This window comes from Salvelinus sp. IW2-2015, linkage group LG10 (genome assembly GCF_002910315.2).
Source record: "Salvelinus sp. IW2-2015 linkage group LG10, ASM291031v2, whole genome shotgun sequence".
Taxonomy (NCBI): Eukaryota; Metazoa; Chordata; class Actinopteri; order Salmoniformes; family Salmonidae; genus Salvelinus; species Salvelinus sp. IW2-2015.
This window is the reverse complement of record NC_036850.1, coordinates 2728883-2739677: the sequence shown is the minus strand read 5'-3', so window position 1 is coordinate 2739677 and position 10795 is coordinate 2728883. Positions and strand designations below refer to the sequence as shown.

The 10795-nt window shown below is 40.2% G+C and overlaps 1 long non-coding RNA gene across 1 annotated transcript; it reads left to right on the top strand.

Annotated features, from left to right (window-relative positions):
* Nucleotides 1-300: 300 nt before the first annotated feature.
* Nucleotides 301-4672, top strand: LOC111969551 (uncharacterized). The gene is made up of 5 exons (XR_002877997.2): nucleotides 301-463; nucleotides 3323-3375; nucleotides 3889-4029; nucleotides 4233-4349; nucleotides 4529-4672. It is a non-coding gene; the product is annotated as an uncharacterized lncRNA (long non-coding RNA).
* The last annotated feature ends 6123 nt before the right edge of the window (nucleotides 4673-10795 follow it).

Here is a 10795-nt window from a genome sequence, read left to right as displayed (position 1 = left end):
ACCCAACCCTGATCTGTACTTCTCCACAACTTTGTCCCTGACCTGTTTGGAGAGCTCCTTGGTTTTTATGGTGCCGCTTGCTTGGTGGTGCCCATTGCTTAGTGGTGTTGCAGACTCTGAGGCCTTTCAGAACAGGTGTATATCTACTGAGATCATGTGACAGATCATGTGACACTTAGATTGCGCACAGGTTGATTTTATTTAACTAATTATGTGACTTCTGAAGGTAATTGGCTGCACCAGATCTTATTTAGGGGCTTTAGGCACAACTTTTCCATTTTTCTTTTTATAGAATTTTTCCCCGCTTCACTAATTTGGACTTTTGTGTATGCCCATTACATGAAATCCAAATAAAAATCTATTTAAATTACAGGTTGTAATGCAACAAAAAAGGAAAAACGCCAAGGGGGATGAATACACTGCATGTGCATCCTTTCAGGCACACCCTTCTCATTGACCTGTGGTGAGTTATTCACAATTTTTGTTGAACGAATAATGTTTTATATGTAAGATGGCTAAATAAAGAGCAAAATTATTGATTATTATTTGTGCCCTGGTCCTATAAGAGCTCTTGGTCACTTCCCACGAGCCGGGTTGTGTCAAACATTTAATAAATGTATCATGTAGTGTGTGTGGCAGGCTTACAGTGATGGCAAAAAAACATTTGAGAGTTCGCTGACCCTGGTGCTAGAGAAGGTACACAGCTGGAGGTTGAGCATTTGAAGGGGTACAGGACTATAAAAAGTTTGGGAACCACTGTGCTAGTGTATAGGCCTGGGCCTTACCAAAGCTACAGCAATAAAAGGCAAACAATGGCAAACTAAGGAATGACAAATTTCAAACAAACAACACATGTTACAGTATGTCAGTGAGATGATTTTAATAACTAGATGAATGGCGGAGCTGTACTTCAGTACCTCAACATTTTTCCCACCATTTGTGGCTGAAATAACAAATAGACTTTTGCTTACATGAAATATTGAAGTATTTAGAAACCTCAACATGATTAATTTGACCTGTTTTACAAATAGTTTTCTTCTCTACTACTTGTTAATTGTTGTTTGTGACTGTTTTGTTGCTGCTATTGACAGGCCAACGTCCCCGTTAAAACTATTAAAGAGATTTAAAATGAACTTTTATTGGTAGTCTAGTAAACGTTGGTAAACTTTAATTGGGAGTCTGCAACCGCAGACCTAATTTTGTGTAATAAATAACTAGCTATCTAAATCATCTTGAAAATAAAGTTGATTTTAGAAATCTTGTCAGTATCCCTTGTGATTTGCTATAGCTAGCTAACTTGGTTAGCCCACAATCAATGTCATTGAGGATAGCTAGCTAGCTCGCTATCCTTTCCAGTTCATCTACAAAAGCGGTCACAAGGCCCCATGGGAAAAACAAAGGAGTAAGGTAAGCACAGAGGTAAGTGACAATGTTTATCATGCTGCACATGATCACACTTACTGTGCTGAGGATGAGGTAGTTGAAAATGATGATGTAGACATCGATCACAGCGATGTCACTGTGATGCTAGATATGCATGATGATACTCATTTTGTGTCAGATGTAGGCCTACATCACAATGATATAGCTGTGATGGTGGATGTATGTGAGGAAAGTGTGGCGTCAGACTCTATCGATCATAGTTATGCCCGTTCAGGACACCTGTTCCTGAACACAACGACAATGTGTTCGATGGAATCACCCAGAATACTCAAGCGTAACTTGAGGTCGGTAGGAGACAAACTGGAAACATGTCGAAAGACGTTTAAATTGGGGAAGGAAAAAACGAAATATCCACTTTGTTTCCGCCAATGACAGCATCCTGCATTCGTTGTATTGATCTCTTTACCGCATCTTTGTTACAGGGATTGGCGTCCCGTCAACGGGACAGTTGTAAATCATGCTGCGCCATGTGTCACCAACGCAGATTTTAGAGAAACAACAAATGTCGGTACATATAAGTGTCTTATATCGTCTGAAAGCTTAAATTCTTGTTAATATAACTGCACTGTCCAATTTACAGTAGCTATTACTGCCCAAAAATGCCATGCTATTGTTTGAGGAGAGCTCCTAACAACAAAACACTTTTTTCACCGCGATAGGGTTGATAAATTAACCTCTGAAGGTGAAATGTGTACTTACATTCTGAAATCTTGCTCTGATTTATCATCCAAAGGGTCCCAGAGATAAAATCCTTTTTCACATCCTAAAAAGTTCCATATAGAATGCACGATCGATTTTGTATTTCCACTCGTTCAATTTGCAAAGAAAGGAATCTGTGAAAATCTCACCCTAAACATTGTTTCAACCAGTCAAATCGTGTTTGTATGTATTCTTCAGAGATCCTAGAATGTAACCAGACTTCACTATATCATTTGGGGTGTAGTATATCTATAGGACACCATATTTGGTCAGAGCGACGCCTTCATGGCACGCCGACGACGCGGGCGGTCTTCACTTGAACGACTATCTTGGTCAAATAAGCACCAATCGGGGTCAAACAAAACTAGCTAGATAGCCAATGAGCTGGGCTTTACGGGAGTATCCTGTAACCATGTATCTGTCGTAAAATGTAGCTACTAGCCTTGTACAACAGCATGCCTTCATTTTGGACAAAAATTATAAGAATATTCTGAGTTATGAAGTTATAAAAACKGGTTGTTTTGTAAATGTTGAACTTATAATATGGTTAATAATACTGGAAAAGCTAAATCAAAGTCCAAGTATACAGATTTGACGATATTCTTGTAGAAAAATGTAATATGAATGCAAATGTGTCCTTCACAATTTGCCATAATGTACCTGGGTGACACTAAATGTCCTGTAGCTCGCTCATACTTAAAGTTATCCGTCTGAAACTTTGCACATACACTGCCATCTTTTGGACACCATCGGATTTACAACCAGAGTGATTGCTGGAACAGGGACCTTTCTGCTGCATTTCAAAGATGTTGGTAGAAAAMAAAAGTTGTTTTTTATCTTTGTATTTTCTTCTACCAGATATATTGTGTKWTATTCTCCTACATYCAATTCACATTTCCACAAACGTCAAAGTGTTTCCTTTCAAATGGTACCAAGAATATGCATGTCTTTGCTTCACGGCCTGAGCTACAGGCAGTTAGATTTGGGTATGTCATTTAGGCGAATATTGAAAGAAAAGGGGCTATCCCTAAGTTAACTAACATTGTCTTTGTCTACTAACAACCCACTCGTACCTTGACGTGGTGAGTTGGCTTCAAACCAAGACAGGCCATTCATTTATAATTTCTTTAAAATGTTCAGATAACCACCTGCGTGTGTCCTTTCCCTCTCCTTTCTGCAGGACTACCTTCTGTATGGATCCAGGTGTGACTGTCACAGCTGCAACATGACAGAGTGAGTAGTTATTGGACATTGAGTGTGACTTGAACTATGAAAACTGCTCCAGTGTTAATGTTATGGTGTGCCACTGGATGTGCTGTGTTTTGGTAGCGTTCGTTATATTCAGGGGACTTGACTCAGACAGTGTGACACAGCTCTACCCACCTGGTGGCCTGTAATTGGCTGTTATCTTATCTGCAATAAGAATGGAGGCAACAGAGACAATGGGAGGATGCCGCCCAGGAGGAAGTCCTGCAAAGAGCTAATATTTTTTTCCATACTTCCTTATTGGCGCATGAGTGTCATTTACGGTTTATGTTGACATGCCACTTACCTGAGGTCCTCTTGTGTGTTCCTGACCCCTGAAGCAACTCTGCCACCACTGCTGCACCTTCAACACAGACAAAACGTTATACTCCGCTAGCATCTCATGTAAACAAGGATGGACATTTCAAATTCCTTCATTAGTGTAACCGCTTACGTTGTTAATCACATGCCATTTATCCTACTTCCACTTGTGTGTTCCAGGCTTCCTGTTGCCAGAGCTCCAGAGACTTTGCTTAGCTGACTACGGTGGCGCTGCAGGCCGCTGATGTCACCAGGCTAAGTTCCCACAATGTTTCTTAGCAGAGAGGATCCGAGATGGACAAACTTAGCAGAAAATCAATGGTACATTAGTACAGCATATTGGTTAAATGCAAAGATTCTCTTTTTTATATTTTACTCTCTACATTTGGTTATGTGTTGTCTGACTAGTACACACTACAGTCTTTCAGTTGGCTTTAGTTCTGCATTGACTGAATACATCTTTATCATCGAGTTTAGTTTTGCACTACATATATACAGTACATTTTAAATGTTCTGTATTCTAGCGTCCCTGTGTGTCTGCTCCCACTGTCACTGAGGTCGCTGAGCTGTTGGTGAATTTCACCCCTCTCTTTGAGGCTGCAGCCAAGGGAAAATAGCTAAGAAATCTGCTGAGGCTCAAGGTTAGTCTTCCTTCCTGTGCCTTTCCTATTGGATCTTCAAAAATAATTGTTTGATTGACTGAAGGCTACTTGGATGCTTTTTTTAATGGTCATTACCATGCTATATACATATTATGTGAAATGCTTTTCATACATTTTAATGACTAATCTATCTGTCTGTGTGTATCCCCACCAAGAAGAAATGTGATGGTAACATGTCTTTGGACATGGTGAAGGAGGGAGACACGGGCATCCAGGACAAGCTGGAAGGAGATGCTGCTCTCCTTAAGCACGGGGCTGACGACAACGCTCCGGTCAAAGGAGGCTCATCTCCCTGCGCAACGCAGCCTTATATGGGGTGAGTCACTACAAAGAATACATCAGGTCCTTGAAGACCTTTTACATGCTGTACGGTTTGCTATAAGGTTTTTACATAGACATAGATGACGCATACAAAACACATACTCTGACATTGTGGCCTATGTAACAGCTTGGATGTCATCAGGCTTTAGAAGACATTGTATGCATTGTTTAGTTCAGAAAACCATCCCGTTCGTCACATAAAATATCGCCCATTCTGTGATGAGACATAGTGGAAAGCCTACATATGTATTAGTGTGAATGTCATCAGTCTTTAGGCATGTCATAAGGATGTTAAATCATGTCCTCTGTATCTCTTGCTTTTTTTCTTCTGTCCTCTTCTCTCCTCTACAGCACATGCACATTGCAGCTCTGCTGATCAAGTACAATGTCCGCATGAACGCCACAGAGCCTTCAACCTGCTCCACATGGCAGCTCAGAATGTAAACATAGTGAATGTATGCATGTGTTATCTCTCCATTTGAACAAGTCTTCGACTTGCAATGACGTAGTCCGGTCACAATAATTCCAATCCAATATATTTTGACACACATGGCTAGAGAAACCCCTTATCACCCAGTAACTCTCCCTCTGATCATGTTCTCCTCCTTCCTCATGCTGATGATAATGTATATGTGCCCTGTTGATTGACACTATGCCCCGAGATGCAGAGAAGTGGTATCACCAGCTCATCAAACTGTCCAATCTCTGGAGGGGCCAACAGATATTGCTCAATCTACGCTTGATTGGGCCCATGTGCCACCCAGCCAAATGGACTAATGCATAAATAATTTAGCTTAACAGTTTGTGTGTATTTCATACAAGCTTGCAGGTTATGTTATTTCTTTGCAACTCACAGCAAATGTGTAATCATATCCTGTAATCGTGTCCCTCAGGGCTACAATGTTAAACGTCAAACTCCATTCTCTTATATGCCAAGGCGAACTGATGGACAGTGGACCAGCAGCAGTCAGTTTGTAACCTGACACCACTGGAGGTCTTGATGGTATTTGTGAACAAGAAAGACAACAAGTAGGCAGTCAGTAAAAGCATAAAGCTTTTAGGAACTATTTACATATAACATATATAAAAGAATACATATAAGTAGGACCAGATCAGCCTATAGTTTACAGCAACATGAATGTGACCATATCCCTGGCCAACGCCAGGGAGCTCCCTCATCCCTATACCACTCCTCCTGTATGTCCTACTCGCCAATTAGGAGTGCCCACTGAAGCTCCCTTGTCTTCATTTGTTCAGGGTTTGGGAGGGCACTGGGTAAGGTCCGCATGCTTCCCAGCCAAAACAGTTCGGAACAGTTTGTGCATATTTTATGACTACGGGCACACCCMAAAAATTATTGAGGAAAGCCGAAGTTTACGCCACTTAATCAGCGATTGGTCAACAGTAAGGGACTCTTTAATGAAGTGCCTGATGTTGTTCAACGAGAGACGACTCATCCTAAATTTTTCATTCGAGAAATACTGCACCAAACATCCTAGTCAGATGCAAAATTGTGCGACTAAGATCTCCTCAGCAAAAATGTTGTGTGCCCGAACAACCGGGAAAAAACTAGAAGAAGTCCAAAATGATCAATAACCGTCACAAAATGTGGTCATCATATATGCACTGTTATCTGAACTGTTTCGGCTTGGAAGCAAGTGGACACTTTTTTAAGCCATCCTCACATAAAACATAATGGCCCTGGCCTATTTCTGCGTGAAGGAGTTTATTTCACCCCTTGAGGCAATTATATATATTTTTAGATGCCATCCACCATAGCCTTAAAGAGTTAATATATATATATATATATATATATAGAGAGAGAAGCACATCATAGACCAGGGCTATTCGTTTTATGTGAGGATGCGGGGTGTTGAGATGGATTTTAATTTAATTACATTTCTTACATAGTTGTTCTTAGTTAATATCTATTTACAAAGGAATATTTTATCTGAAGCAGTGTTACTCTGATTAAGCAATTGTTGTATTGTTTTGAAAACAGGATATAAAGAACCTCATGCTGAACTCATGGAGTTGACAGGCTGAAGAGTTCTGGCAGGGGTAAGAGACGATGGTCCACCTGTATTTACAGAAAGCCGTATATCAGACATCACTCCTAATATTGGTTTGACATCATTCACAATATCAGTGGCTATATATGTTGTTGTGAGCGTCTTATAGAATCCTGGTGGAGTTGATAAACTAATAGTACAAAAAGCTTTATTTGTATTCTGTATGTCTATATTTTAGCCAGGTGACTATACTGATTACGAGACTGATTAATTGGGACACAGCTTGAATTATACATTGGTTTGTTAATAGGTATATCATAACTGCATACGTTTTTACTAACGTTTTCATTAAGTTCATTTTGCATTGTGTTAAACAGAATATATCATACAAATGTCTCCTGAGGTGCACATACAGTTGAAGTCAGAAGTTTACATACACTTAGGTTGGAGTCATTAAAACTCGTTTTTCAACCACTCCACACATTTCTTGTTAACAAACTATAGTTTTGGCAAGTCGGTTAGGACATCTACTTTGTGCATGACAAAAGTAATTTTTCCAACAATTGTTTACAGACAGATTATTTCACTTATAATTCACTGTATCACAATTCCAGTGTTTACATACACTAAGTTGACTATGCCTTTAAACAACTTGGAAAATTCCAGAAAATGATGTCATGGCTTTAGAAGCTTCTGATAGGCTACTTGACATCATTTGAGTCAATTGGAGGTGTACCTGTGGATGTATTAAGGCCTACCTTCAAACTCAGTGCCTCTTTGCTTGACATCACGGGAAAATCAAAAGAAATCAGACAAGATCTCAGAAACAAAGTAGACCTTCACAAGTCTGGTTCATCCTTGGGAGCAATTTCCAAACGCCTGAAGGTACCACGTTCATCTGTACAAACAATAGTATGCAAGTATAAACACCATGGGACCACGCAGCTGTCATACCGCTCAGGAAGGAGACACTTTCTGTCTCCTAGAGATTAACGTACTTTGGTGCGAAAAGTGCAAATCAATCCCAGAACAACAGCAAAAAGACCTTGTGAAGATGCTGGAGGAAACGGGTACAAAAGTATTTATATCCACAGTAAAACGACTCCTATTCCTGAAAGGCCACTCAGCAAGGAAGAAGCCACTGCTCCAAAACCGCCATAAAAAAGCCAGACTACGGTTTGCAACTGCACATGGGGACAAAGATYGTACTTTTTGGAGAAATGTCCTCTGGTCTGATGAAACAAAAATATGAACTGTTTGGCCATAATGACCATCATTAAGTTTGGAGGAAAAAGGGGGACGTTTGCAAGCTGAAGAACACCATCCTAACCGTGAAGCACGGGGGTGGCAGCATCATGTTGTGGAGGTGCTTTGCTGCAGGAGGGACTGGTGCACGTCACAAAATAGATGGCATCATCAGGAAGGAAAATTATGTGGATATATTGAAGCAACATCTCAAGACATCAGTCAGGAAGTTAAAGTTTGGTTGCAAATGGGTCTTCCAAATTGACAATGACCCCAAGCATACTTCCAAAATTGTGGCAAAATGGCTTAAGGACAACAAAGTGAAGGTATTGGAGTGGCCATTACAAAGCCCTGACCTCAATCCATAAAACATTTGTGGGCAGAACTGAAAAAGCGTGTGTGAGCAAGGAGGCCTATGAACCTGACTCAGTTACACCAGCTCTGTCAGGAGGAATGGGCCAAAATTCACCCAGCTTATTGTGGGAAGCTTGTGGAAGGCTACTGGAAACATTTGACCCAAGTTAAACAATTTAAAGGCAATGCTACCAAATACTAATTGAGTGTATGTAAGCTTCTGACCCACTGGGAATGTGACGAAAGAAATAAAAGCTGAAATAAATCATTATCTTTACTATTATTCTGATATTTCACATTCTTAAAATAGTGGTGATCCTAACTGACCTAAGACAGGACATTTTTACTAGAATTTAATGTCAGGAATTGTGAAAAACTGAGTKTAACTTCTTATGGCTGAGATCCCGTTAACGGGATTGACTTGACAACAGCCAGTGAAAGTGCAGGGCACCAAATTGAAACAACAGAAATCTCATAATTAAAATTCCTCAAACATRCAAGTATTATACACCATTTTAAAGATAAACGTGTTAATCCCACCACAGTGTCCGATTTCAAAAAGGCTTTACGACGAAAGCATACCATGCGATTATGTTAGGTCAGCACMTAGTCACTGAAAAAGACAGCCATTTTTACAGCCAAAGAGAGGAGTCACAAAAAGCAGAAATAGAGATGAAATTAATCACTAACCTTCACTAACCACTGATCTTCATCAGATGACACTCATAGGACTTCATGTTACACAATGTATGTATGTTTTATTCGATAAAGTTCAAATTTATATCCAAAAATCTCAGTTTACATTSGCGCGTTATGTTCAGTAATGTTTTGCTTCCAAAACATCCGGTGATTTTGCAGAGCCACATCAATTTACAGAAATACTCATAATAAACATTGATAAAAGATACAAGTGTTATGCATGGAATTATAGATCCACTTCTCCTTAATGCAACCGCTGTGTCAGATTTCAAAGAAGCTTTACGGAAAAAGCACACCATGCAATAATCTGAGTACAGCGCTCAGAGACCAAAACAAGCCATACAGATACCCGCCATGTTGTGGAGTCAACAGAAGTCAGAAATAGCATTCTAAATATTCACTTACCTTTGATGATCKTCATCATAATGCACTCCCAGGAATCCCAGTTCCACAATAAATGTTTGTTTTGTTCGATAAAGTCCATTTATGTCCAAATACCTCCTTTTTGTTCACACGTTTAGTTCACAAATCCAAATTCACAGCCAGACGAAAAGGTCAAAARGTTCCATTACAGTTCGTAGAAACATGTCAAACAATGTATAGAATCAATCTTTAGGATGTTTTTAACATAAATCTTCAATAATGTTTCAACCGGAGAATTCCTTTGTCTTTAGAAAGGAAGGAACGCAGCTACCTCTCACGGGCGCACGCCTGACTGAGCTCAAAAGGGTTTTCTAATGATCAATTCGCTTTTTAAAATGATAAACTTGGATTAGCTAACACAACGTGCCATTGGAACACAGGAGTGATGGTTGCTGATAATGGGCCTATGTAGATATTCCATAAAAAATGTGCCATTTCCAGCTACGATTGTTAATGTTGTAAATGACTGTGTCCACTATTTCTGATCAATTTTATGTTATTTTAATGGACAAAAAGTATAATTTTTCTTTCAAAAACAAGGACATTTCTATGTGACCCCAAACTTTTGAACAGTAGTGTAGGTGAGGACAGGGCTTTGTAAAATGGTGTCCCTTGAGAGGGCATGAACGAGATGTATGTCAGGAGAAGTGCAATAATACTTGGAATATGGAGAGAAATAGAGAGGCGGAGGAGATTGAAGTGAGTGAGGGAGGTGGAGCTTGAATCGGTTGAAGATGGCGGAAAAAAGGGAGCTTGTTTGTCGAAGAATGGTGGAAAGTGTAAACCGAGTGAGCCGTACGCCGGATCGAGGTTGAATGGAAGTGAATGAGGGCGACATATTGGAGGTGGTAGGTGTGGGGAAGTTCTCCGAGGCCGAGGCTTGCACCGATGGTCAGGATAAAGATGAGACTGTGACGGTAGAAGTGGAATTTTTGGAGAAGGTGGACCTCTGCCTTTTGGCTGATTGTTGGGTGTTGTGGAATCGGTGAAGTTAAGAGGTCTTGTGGTAAATGTTTGTTTCTGCCAGTCAGAGGGAGCGGGTGCTGCGCGAATRGGGACAAGAGCTGTCACTTATTTTTTCTCAAGAAAAGGGCGCCATTGAAAGGAGTGATTACTGGGGTAAATGTGAAAGTAGACCAACTGAAGGGGAAGATTCCCGGTGTTTGTGATGCTTGTCATTTGGTGCTGATGGGTTCGGATTTTTTTACTTTAAATATTATTAATCATTAGTTATACTAGAGACATGAAGGGTGCCATAGTCTGGTTTCTACACCAGAAGTTAATGGTTATCTGTAGGAGGAATGTATATGGTGGATGCAGTTAAGCTTGGAATGYACTGAGTGAGGGAAAGAATCACATGTGGCAGGCACT